Source organism: Pteropus alecto, unplaced genomic scaffold (genome assembly GCF_000325575.1).
Source record: "Pteropus alecto unplaced genomic scaffold, ASM32557v1 scaffold113, whole genome shotgun sequence".
Taxonomy (NCBI): Eukaryota; Metazoa; Chordata; class Mammalia; order Chiroptera; family Pteropodidae; genus Pteropus; species Pteropus alecto.
Window position 1 is genome coordinate 8,079,268 of NW_006433949.1, and position 9,522 is coordinate 8,088,789.

The window sequence follows — 9,522 nt, forward strand, 5'->3', positions numbered from 1 at the left end:
TTATCTATCTGTGCTGAAAGTTCATAGTACAGGACCTTGCACACAACTGTGTGGCTCCGAGCAAGTTATTTAAGGCCACTCTGCCTCAGTTTCCTCATGTGTAAAATGCCGTAATAACGTGTATCTCAAAAGATTAAGGCATTAAAAGAGTGTATGTGTGTCTATGTGAAAAGGTAGCTTTTGTATTATTATAGCTTTTGTATATGGCAGCTTTTATATTATTAGAGTACTAAAAAGGTTACTACTTTCTTATTCTAGGCAAATTCCTTTGTTTCCCTGACTTTCGAGGGTCTCTCTTCTCTGGCTTACCCTCTCTCTCCAGGTTAGTCTCATTGTTCCCCAACATAAAAGGCCAGGCTCCTTTTTGTCCAGCAAATACTCTGTTTTACTGTGCTGACCATCCTGGACCATCCTGTGCCTTCCGCCATGTCCTCACAACCCCCACCCGTCCTTTAAGATCGGCAGGAAGTCTCTTCTCCTCTGTGATGTCTTCACCAGCATCTTACACTCATCTCTCTCTCTTTTCTAAGCTCTTCTGGCATTTAGAGTTTGTAACTCAGTTTAGGTATTTAATAGTTTCTTGTGTTTATTTTGTATCTCCAAAAAGAGTATAAACACTAGAAGACAGAGACCATATTGTATTTCTGTCATATTCTCCTGGGCTTGTATAGGCATACCTCGTTTTATTGTGCTTCTCTTTATTATGCTTCACAGACGTTGCTTTTTTTTTACAAATTAAAGGCAAGACCCTCCACCAGCATAAAGATTACAAGTCACTTATTGTGCTACTCGCTTTACTGCTGTGCTCTGGAACCAAATCTGCAATATCTCCAAGGCATGCCTGTATTCATTCATTTTATAAGCTTTCTTGATGCTACTCAATGTACCTCAGTAGGCAATGGGATACAATAATCAATAAGAGGTGCCTCTATTCTTATAGGGAGGTAGAGATATAAATACTTAGGATTTTGTGTGGTCACTGCTATGGAGAACTTTAGAGCAGATGATTAATATCCTCAGATCTATTCATTAGATAAATCATGGATCTGAGCGGAGGATAGGCAGGGCGAGTGACTGGAAATGAGGCCTTTTAGTCTGCAGCATTAGCCGGAACATGGCAAAGGCATGAACTAAGGCACTGGAAAATAGGGAGGGTGAATTTAGGAGATACTATGGAAATAAAAATCAAAGAGATTTGTGACCACTGAAATATAGAACATGGCGTTCAGAAGACAGGGACGTGCGAGATGGTTCAGACCTCTTGCCTGAGCATTGGTTTAATGGCGAGGCTATTAAGGAAATAAGACCCACGAAGCGGGGAAAAAGCAGATTTGGAGATTTAGATGCCCATGGAACCTCCAAAGAGAGATAGATCCTTACGAACAGATGGAAACTCAGGTCTGGGGCCTAAGGATTAGAATTTGGACTAGAGAGAGTGAGAGTTTGGAATCTTAGCAAACAGTGGTGGTCGAATCCATGAGAAATCATCCAGAGACAGGATGCAGAAAGATGAAAAGTAGAAAGTGCCTGAGACAGAAATATTCAGAGAAGTGAGAGGAGGTGCAGAAATGGGCAGGCTGCCCACGGCGGTCAGAGTGCTGGGCAGTAGTAGTTAATGCTGCAGTGGGGTCAATTCACAAGTGTGTGTTGAATTCAGAGTTCAGGAGAGTATTGAAATGGACCAGGCTGGTTCCTAGTGGGAGTTCAACATAGAGTGGCCGAAATGGATTCAATAGGGAAAAAGAAGAGACAACAGTGAAGATTAAAGCTGAATAAGGTTGGAATAACAGGAAGGAGAAAGAATGGTTCATTATTTGTGGACAAGATAGGGTTTTTTTAAAATGAAGCCCTTTTGAACATTTTTGTGAAAAAGGGGGAAGGAGAACAGATGAGAGAAGGCTGTGTCTGTGTGTGCTAGGTAATCTTCTGACCCTTTCATTCCACTCTCATTACCATCTTGAAGTGGGGTCGTCTATCCATTTGACTTAGCATGGGTAACTAATATGAGGTGTCTGTGTGTGCTAGGTAATCTTCTGATTTCATTCGAACACATTCTTTCATTCCATTCTCATTACTGTCTTGAAGTGGGGTCATCTATCCATTTGACTTAGCATGGGTAACTAATATGACCAGAGGACCAAAAATTTATTTGACTACGAAGTCCAAACTGTCTTTGCCACATGTTCCTATTTCCAAGCTCTTTCCCATCTCTTTGTAATTTGTTGGTTTAGATATAAAAGGGTGTGGGAAGGAATGGGGTCAAGGTCACTGTGTAGGGACTACCTGGGGAGCAGTAGGGACACTCCCTCCATTACAGGAAGCAGGATGTGAGAAACAGCCTGCGCAGGGTGAGGCCTGAAGATGGATATTCAGGAGCTGAGGGGACATACTGAGCCTTAGTAGATCATCTCCTAAGAGGGAGGGGCAAAGGAGGGTAGAAGGAGGAGATGCAAAGCACTAAACGGATGGTTGACAATTAGAAATCATAACTGAATAGCAGTGTTTAAAACGCTTTTGTAAAAAATGGGAAAAATGGTTAAAAGAGTTTCAATATATTTTTAAATCCTATCTGAAACTTTTACTTTCTTGGGATTTAAAAAAAGAAGGAGAAGGCATAAAGGAGCCAAGTTAAAAGTCCTCTAAAAGGGGTAGGAGGAATGGAGAATCAGTATATTGTAGGAAAATTATATAAATGTATTTTTATGCTTATATAAATTTTAAGTTCCATTCTCTAAAGAATAAGTGATAAGGTATAAAAACTCCAGATTCTTCAGATTATACGGAGAAGCCAAGGCCTTCTGATACGGCAGAGAGAGCATTGAACTCTGGAATAAAGAGATCTGCCTCAAATCCTGGCTCTGTCACTACACAGTTCCCACCATCTCACTAAGTCTGTTTTCTCAGCTGCAAAATCCGGGAGTTGATCTGTGATATCCGAAGTGCCTTTGAGCTCGGAATATCTGTGCTGGTGTTTGGGTAGAGTATAACACAGTAGTTAGGAGCACAGACTCTGGAGTCAGAATGCTTATGTTACATCTCAGCACATCACACCCAAGCCGTGTGACTGTGGGCCTCAGTTTCCTCATCCGTAAACTAGGGATACTAAGAGTAAATAACCCACTGGGGTGGTTATAAAGATTCAATGAAAAAAACTTTTATAGGAAGTACCTGACAACTGTATAAGTACTAGATACATATAAACTATAGAAATTATAGATTGTAGATGCTGTTATTCTGATACCTTTTGCCACCACCGAGAGCACACAACTCTGCACCTACGTGTAACTGCAATGAACAGAGGTAAATGGAATTAACCAATTGGAGTTTGCCAAGTTCCCCTTTTGGGAAAAGAATGAAAGGAATCTTCAAAGAACTGAGTGGTCAGGACCTCTGGGTTATGATTCAGTCACAGTCAACTGTCAGACTTTCCCACAGTTAAGTGGAAAGTCACTGCAGACTCCGTGAAAACAGTGCCACCCCTCCTTCAGCTTTTCTCTGCGAGGACGCACTGCGCACTGACTGTGGTGGTCTGACCATGTTCGTGTCCCAGCGGGCAGAGGATCGAAGCAGGCTTGATACGTATACCAACCCAAGTACTGTCTGCAGGTTCTTCTGCTGTTCCAATAATGCGGCAAGACTGAACCTGTGAGAGTTTGTTGTCCACCCAACCGTGGGGCATCAAGGAAGAAAAGCGGGAAGTCCAGATTGTTTTTCTAGGCAGGAACAATGATGTAGTGACGGTCACAGGTTATTTCAGGATTCAGAATCTCAGGTCTACAACCTCCAAGCCTTTCTTTGTGGGTGAAGTAGACATGCTGGATGTCACTTTGAGAGATAGCACACATTAGCGATAGCCATTAAGATTTTTAAGTTTTCTCAAATTACCCCAGCAGAAGCTTTATCTGTCGATGTAACTGGCCACAGTTTAAACAGAAGTGGAAACATTCACACATTTGCTTATAGTTCTAACAACTTTTGAAATCTTCTTATATCGCTTTCCTAAAATTGGGTTTGAGACGCCTTTTATCGATTGAATGTTGCACATTCTTTCTCTTTTTAGCCTTTCAGAAGAAATGAGCAGCTAGCCCTACACCATTACGTTCAACTAACTGTTGGTAATATGGGCCAAAGAGCTTTTTATTTCTTGTTTCCCTTTTCAAGAGTAAACATGGCGTGGTCCAAAGCCGGTCTGGATTTTCCCCTGCATTAAAGTCTGTTACGTGCTGCAATTCACACCATATACAACACAAGAATCAACTTCAAAACCTAGGCCTCTGTCCAGGTGTGAACTCCCTTGTAGCTGACCCAGGACTAGATACTGGATGTCATACACCAGACATCGGTCATCATAACACATTTTCTAATAGCATTTTAGTGGTCCTGGCACCTCCACTCTGAAAATATCTGCCCTTGGCCTCACCACTTCTCTGTGTACCCTTTTGTCTTTAGGTAAACCATTGGGGTCCCTATCCTTTGCAGAATAATCTACTCCACGGTACTTGAATTGCCATATGATATACAACGTTTCTGTAGATAAAGAAACTGAGGCCCAGAAAAGATGATAGACTTATCCAAGGTCATACAAGCACTCATTAACAGAGGTCAAGCCCAGAATGCTAACTTCTCTGAATCCTGCTCCATACTGACTCTGTTAAATCAGTAAGCATCTTATTTTAAAGGAGGGGTTAGGATGAGTGGAGGGAATGAGGCTGTCAATGAAGAGAGAATAGGGCTAAAGGAAGGTTAGAAGCCAAGCAGGGGGAGGGCTCTGTGTAGGCAGAAGGTCCAGGGAAGCGGTGGGTACCTGGTTGCGGGCAGGAAGAAGAGGCGCTACAGAGAGTTGAGAGACCACCACCACACACTTGGCCTACTTAAAAAGCTCACCCGGCCAAACATATACAAGTACCCCTCTAGAACTTATTATTTCTACAGCTGTGATTTAACTGCTGCTTATCTTTCCTCCAGGAGATTCCTTGGAATGAAACCAATGGGAGATCAGGGTTTGGGAGAGTCTCATCAGAGCAGATGGGCCAGCAGCCGCCAGAAAGCTTGTTGCCTTTGGCCGAGAGCAGCATCCTGGATCTGAATGTCTTGTGAGTAAACCCCAGCAGGCTCAGCCTTGGGCCAGAGTGAAGCCGGCCTGCTTCTCCTTGAAGAAGAACCTCATGTACTCTCACATCGTCCCTCCTCTCTTGTTGATGTTGAAAATCTCGGAGAGCTCTTCGACTTAAAACCATGTTGCCCATTAACAGCCCTGGGAGGATAGCTTCTTAGTGCTTTTGGTCCCTAGGTATATTTAGAAGTACTCTGCATGGAGGGTCAAGAGGCCTGGGTTCTGGTTCTTACTCAACTGCTAATTTTCCTTGAGACCTTAGGCCAATTTTCTACCCCAAGCCACAGTTTTCCCAGCTGTAAAGCTGTTGTATAATAACAATAGCTATCGCTTATGAAATGTTCACTATTATGTACCAGACATAATTTCATTGAATTCTTTCAATAGTCCTATGACATAGGTACTGTTATTGTCCCATTTTATAGATAAGGAAATTGAGGCCTAGAACTCTGATACCCTAACCACTCTATTGAAATCGCCACCCCAAGCCAACCCTCCTGTCTCTGCTTTATTTTAGCCATAGCATGTATTACCACCTGAAATACTATGTCTTTTACCTTTTTTAGGCTATGGATTTTGTCTTTTCGTTGTTTGTTGTTGTTCATTTGCTGAATTCTCCCGGCCTAGAATAGTGCCTGGCACATAGTAGGCACTCAAATATTGGTTGAATGAAAAAATAAATGAATGAATTCTTGGTAGGAGTATAAATTGGTATAGGCTCTAGAGAAGTCATTTTAGCAATGTTAATATTTAATACACATTAACCTTTTGATCCCACATCATAAGAACTAGTTGTTTATCCTATAGATGATATATTCATGCCTGTGCCTAGGGCCGTAAGTGCAAGAGTGATTACTGCAACACTGTTTGCTATAGAAAAAAACTAGAAACAATAGAAATGTTCATCAATAAGGGAATTCATTAAATAAATTGCGATAGGCCCCCATAGTGGAATTCTGCTTAGGAGCAGAGAACAACGAAGTAGATCTGCATGTGCTGATATGCAGTGACCTGAGATATATTATTAAGTGAAGTAAAGCGGTCCAGAACAGAATATCAACTTCCTCCATTTGTATTAAAAGAAAAATATATGATAGATTTTAAAGTATACTCGTTTATGCCTGGGCTGTTTCTAGAAGGAGAAACAAAAAACAAATAGTCGCCTCTGGGAAGGGGGACAGAGGTTCTAGGTTGGAATAAAGAATGTATTCTTACAGTATACTCTTTTTTTCGAAAATTTTTTCCCAGCAGTTTTATTGAGATACAATCTATATAACATATAATTCATTTATTTACAGTGTACTATTCAGGCTTGTGCTATATGACATTGTTTTTAAAATATATATAACATAAGATTTGCCATTTTAACCATTTTTAAGCATACAATTCAGTGGCATTAATTACATTCACAATGTTGTGCAACCATCACCACTATATTTCCAAACTTCTTTATCCCCCAAACAGAAACTCTGTAACCATTATAGTATAGTCTTTTGTAACATTTGATTTTTTAAAGTTATGTGCATGTATTACTTTTGAAGGCTAAAAACTGAAAAAGAAACTAAATCAGATTTAGAAAACTAAGTAACTTATCTGAGATCCCACAGCTCATACTCCATGGCAACAACCATGAGTTCTATTATAAAATAATAAAAATTCTTACAAAGTTTCAGATTTTAGCCATCTTTCTGGATGCTGTTAGGGATGTTGGGTGTCATCTAAGCCCTTTATTTTACAAATGAGATAACAGGCTCACAGAGGTGAGGTAGCCGCCCTAAGTCAGGAAGTCCATCAGAAGCGGGCCTCCCAATCCAAGGGACAGTATTCAGAGATGGTCGCAGAAGAGGCCTCTTGCTCCTTGACAAAAGTGTGCTTGAATTCCTCCTGCCCAAAAGAGGATTTGGGAGTCTTGCACTTTCCATCCCTCTGGTATGTCCCATGTACCTGTACTGTCTCGTAGTAGGGAGTGGGGCCATCACACCCCGATATCATTGTTTCTGTTTATCTGAAACCACGCAGCATACCTTCAGCACCTATTTCAATTTCCGCTTTGAAGAAAATGTCTGATTGCCTCAGCACATCCAAATTCCCACTTGACTCTTAACTCTTATAAACACTGTTATTTAAAGCACATAATTAGCAATCAGAGAATGATGTGAGACATTTTATAGCTCTGTCAATTTATGAGTCCATTCTGCCCACTAGTGTAAGCTCCAGGAAGACAGGAACCGGGTGGTTGATTTCATGTAGTAGGTACCCAATAGATGGCTGTTGGTTGATTGGGTTAATTGAACTGAAAAAAAGACTGTGGTATGAGATGTGAGTTTTTCAAAGGGGTTCTCTGTGTCTCCCAGCAGAGATGCCTCCTGGATCACAAAACATTAAATTTGATGGAGGTTGTGACTATCCCCCTGTCAGTGAGAACCCAGTATGAGGCTTCCTTTGTCATGCTTATCTCAGCATTAACGATACCCTCATCTCTGCGATTGATGACAGTTCATCTTTTCTTCCTCTCCTTCACCCCCAATAGGCTGGAAATTCCATGAGAACATAGACCATGTCTGTAGACTTACTATTATATTTCCAGCACTAAGCCTGGTACATAGCAGGTATGCAAGAAATATTTGTCAAAGCAATGAATGATTGAATATATCGCTTTGTTTTATCGATGAGGAAGCAGAGGCCCAAAGAGGTTTGGCTTCTTGGTGACAAAGCTGAGATAAGAAGTCAGGTCTCCTAGTTCCCAGGCTAGCCAGCATTCTCTCTGTTTTCCTTTATGTTCTCTCAATATTGGAGTTGGAATGTCAATATTGGAGTCTGGTCTAACCCTTTCATTCCACAAATGAGAAACAGAGGCCCAGAGAGAAGAAAGACTCACCCAGGGTCACAAACGAAGGCACCGGCAGAGCCAGGCCTAGAACCCAGATCTCCTGACTCCCAAGCTAGTGCTCTTTCTTTGTAAAGGCATATTAAAAACAAGGCAGGATTGGGCTTATTTCCAGGCCCCTGCAGGAGGTCACATAGCCAAGCAGCTCTCAGAGTTCCTTGTCTATTCTTAGCCTGAACTTTTAGTGACTCTGGTCTTCAGCAGCCCTTTTCCTCCTTTTTCTTTTGCATTTGGTTTTTTTGTGGGTATGTGGTGTGCGTTTTAAATAAATGGTGCTACGTGTAGGAAACGGGCTGCAGCACAGTCCTGCTACAGAGGCCCTGAGAAAACAATCGGCTTCCCCCCTCTGAAGCGACCCCGGGGCCTCAGAGCCGTCCTCCCTCTGTTGCCTCTCACAACTGCCAACGCAAGGCTGAGCTCACACAATAAGAAGGAAATTGCCAGAAAGAATTTACAGGGAGGACTGGCTGTTAGTATTGGCTACTGATGCCTCCCTTTGATGAAGACCAAAAATTAGCTCTGCCCAAGCTCTGGTCCCTGTTCTAACGTACACTTCAGTTTCCCACCTACAAGTCATTTATCAGTCGGCCACCAAACATGAGCTAAAAATCCCTTTCTGACACAAAATTTTACCCTCTTAAAACCTCTTTCTCCACTTTGCCAAATACTTGCTCTGAACATGGACACAGAAGAAATTTAAGCAGCTACTGACCTTGAGTTACTTGGAAAGGACCAGAAACACAGAGGATAGAAAGTAACTGATGTTTCAGAAGTGTAAAATGACCAATGAGAAGAACAGATCTACATCAAATTCAAAGGAGGCAGAAGATGCTCTGGGCCAGGCTAGGTCAAAGAAAATTTGAACGAGGTTCTTATGTATTAGTTATCAGCTGCTGTGTAACAAATTACCCCACTTTGTGTATTAATTGTCTGTTGCTGAGGTAACAGGTTATTTCAAAACTTAGCAGCTTAAAACAATAAACATTTATTATCTCACAGTTTCTGTGGGTTAAGAATCCAGGTGTAGTTTAGCTGGGCCCCTTGGGCTCAAGGTCTCTCATAAGGTTGCAGTCAAGCTCCCAGCCTAAACGTTCAATGGGGAGTGGAGGGGAACCTAATATGAAGCTCAATGGAGGGATCATTGGCAAGCCTCAGTTCCATGTGACACAGGCTATCTCCAGGGCTGCCTCAAGACTTGGTGCTGGCTTCCCCTAGGGTGAGAGATTTAAGAGAGAGCAAGAGTGACCAAGATAGAACACAGTACTTTTGTAACCTCATCTCAGAAGTGATATCTCATCACTTTTGCTCTTTCTTGTCATTAGAAGCAAGTCATTAGGTCCAGCCCACATGAAATGGTGTGAATACCAAGAGGCAGAGACCCTTGGGGGCCATCTTAGAGGCTGTCTACCACACACTGTTGGGTGGATAGGATTTAAATAAGATAGAGAAAGCCTTCTGGGTTGGGAATAATAAGAGCAAAAGCACAGACTTTAGAAGAGTGACTGGAATGATTTGGTTGGAA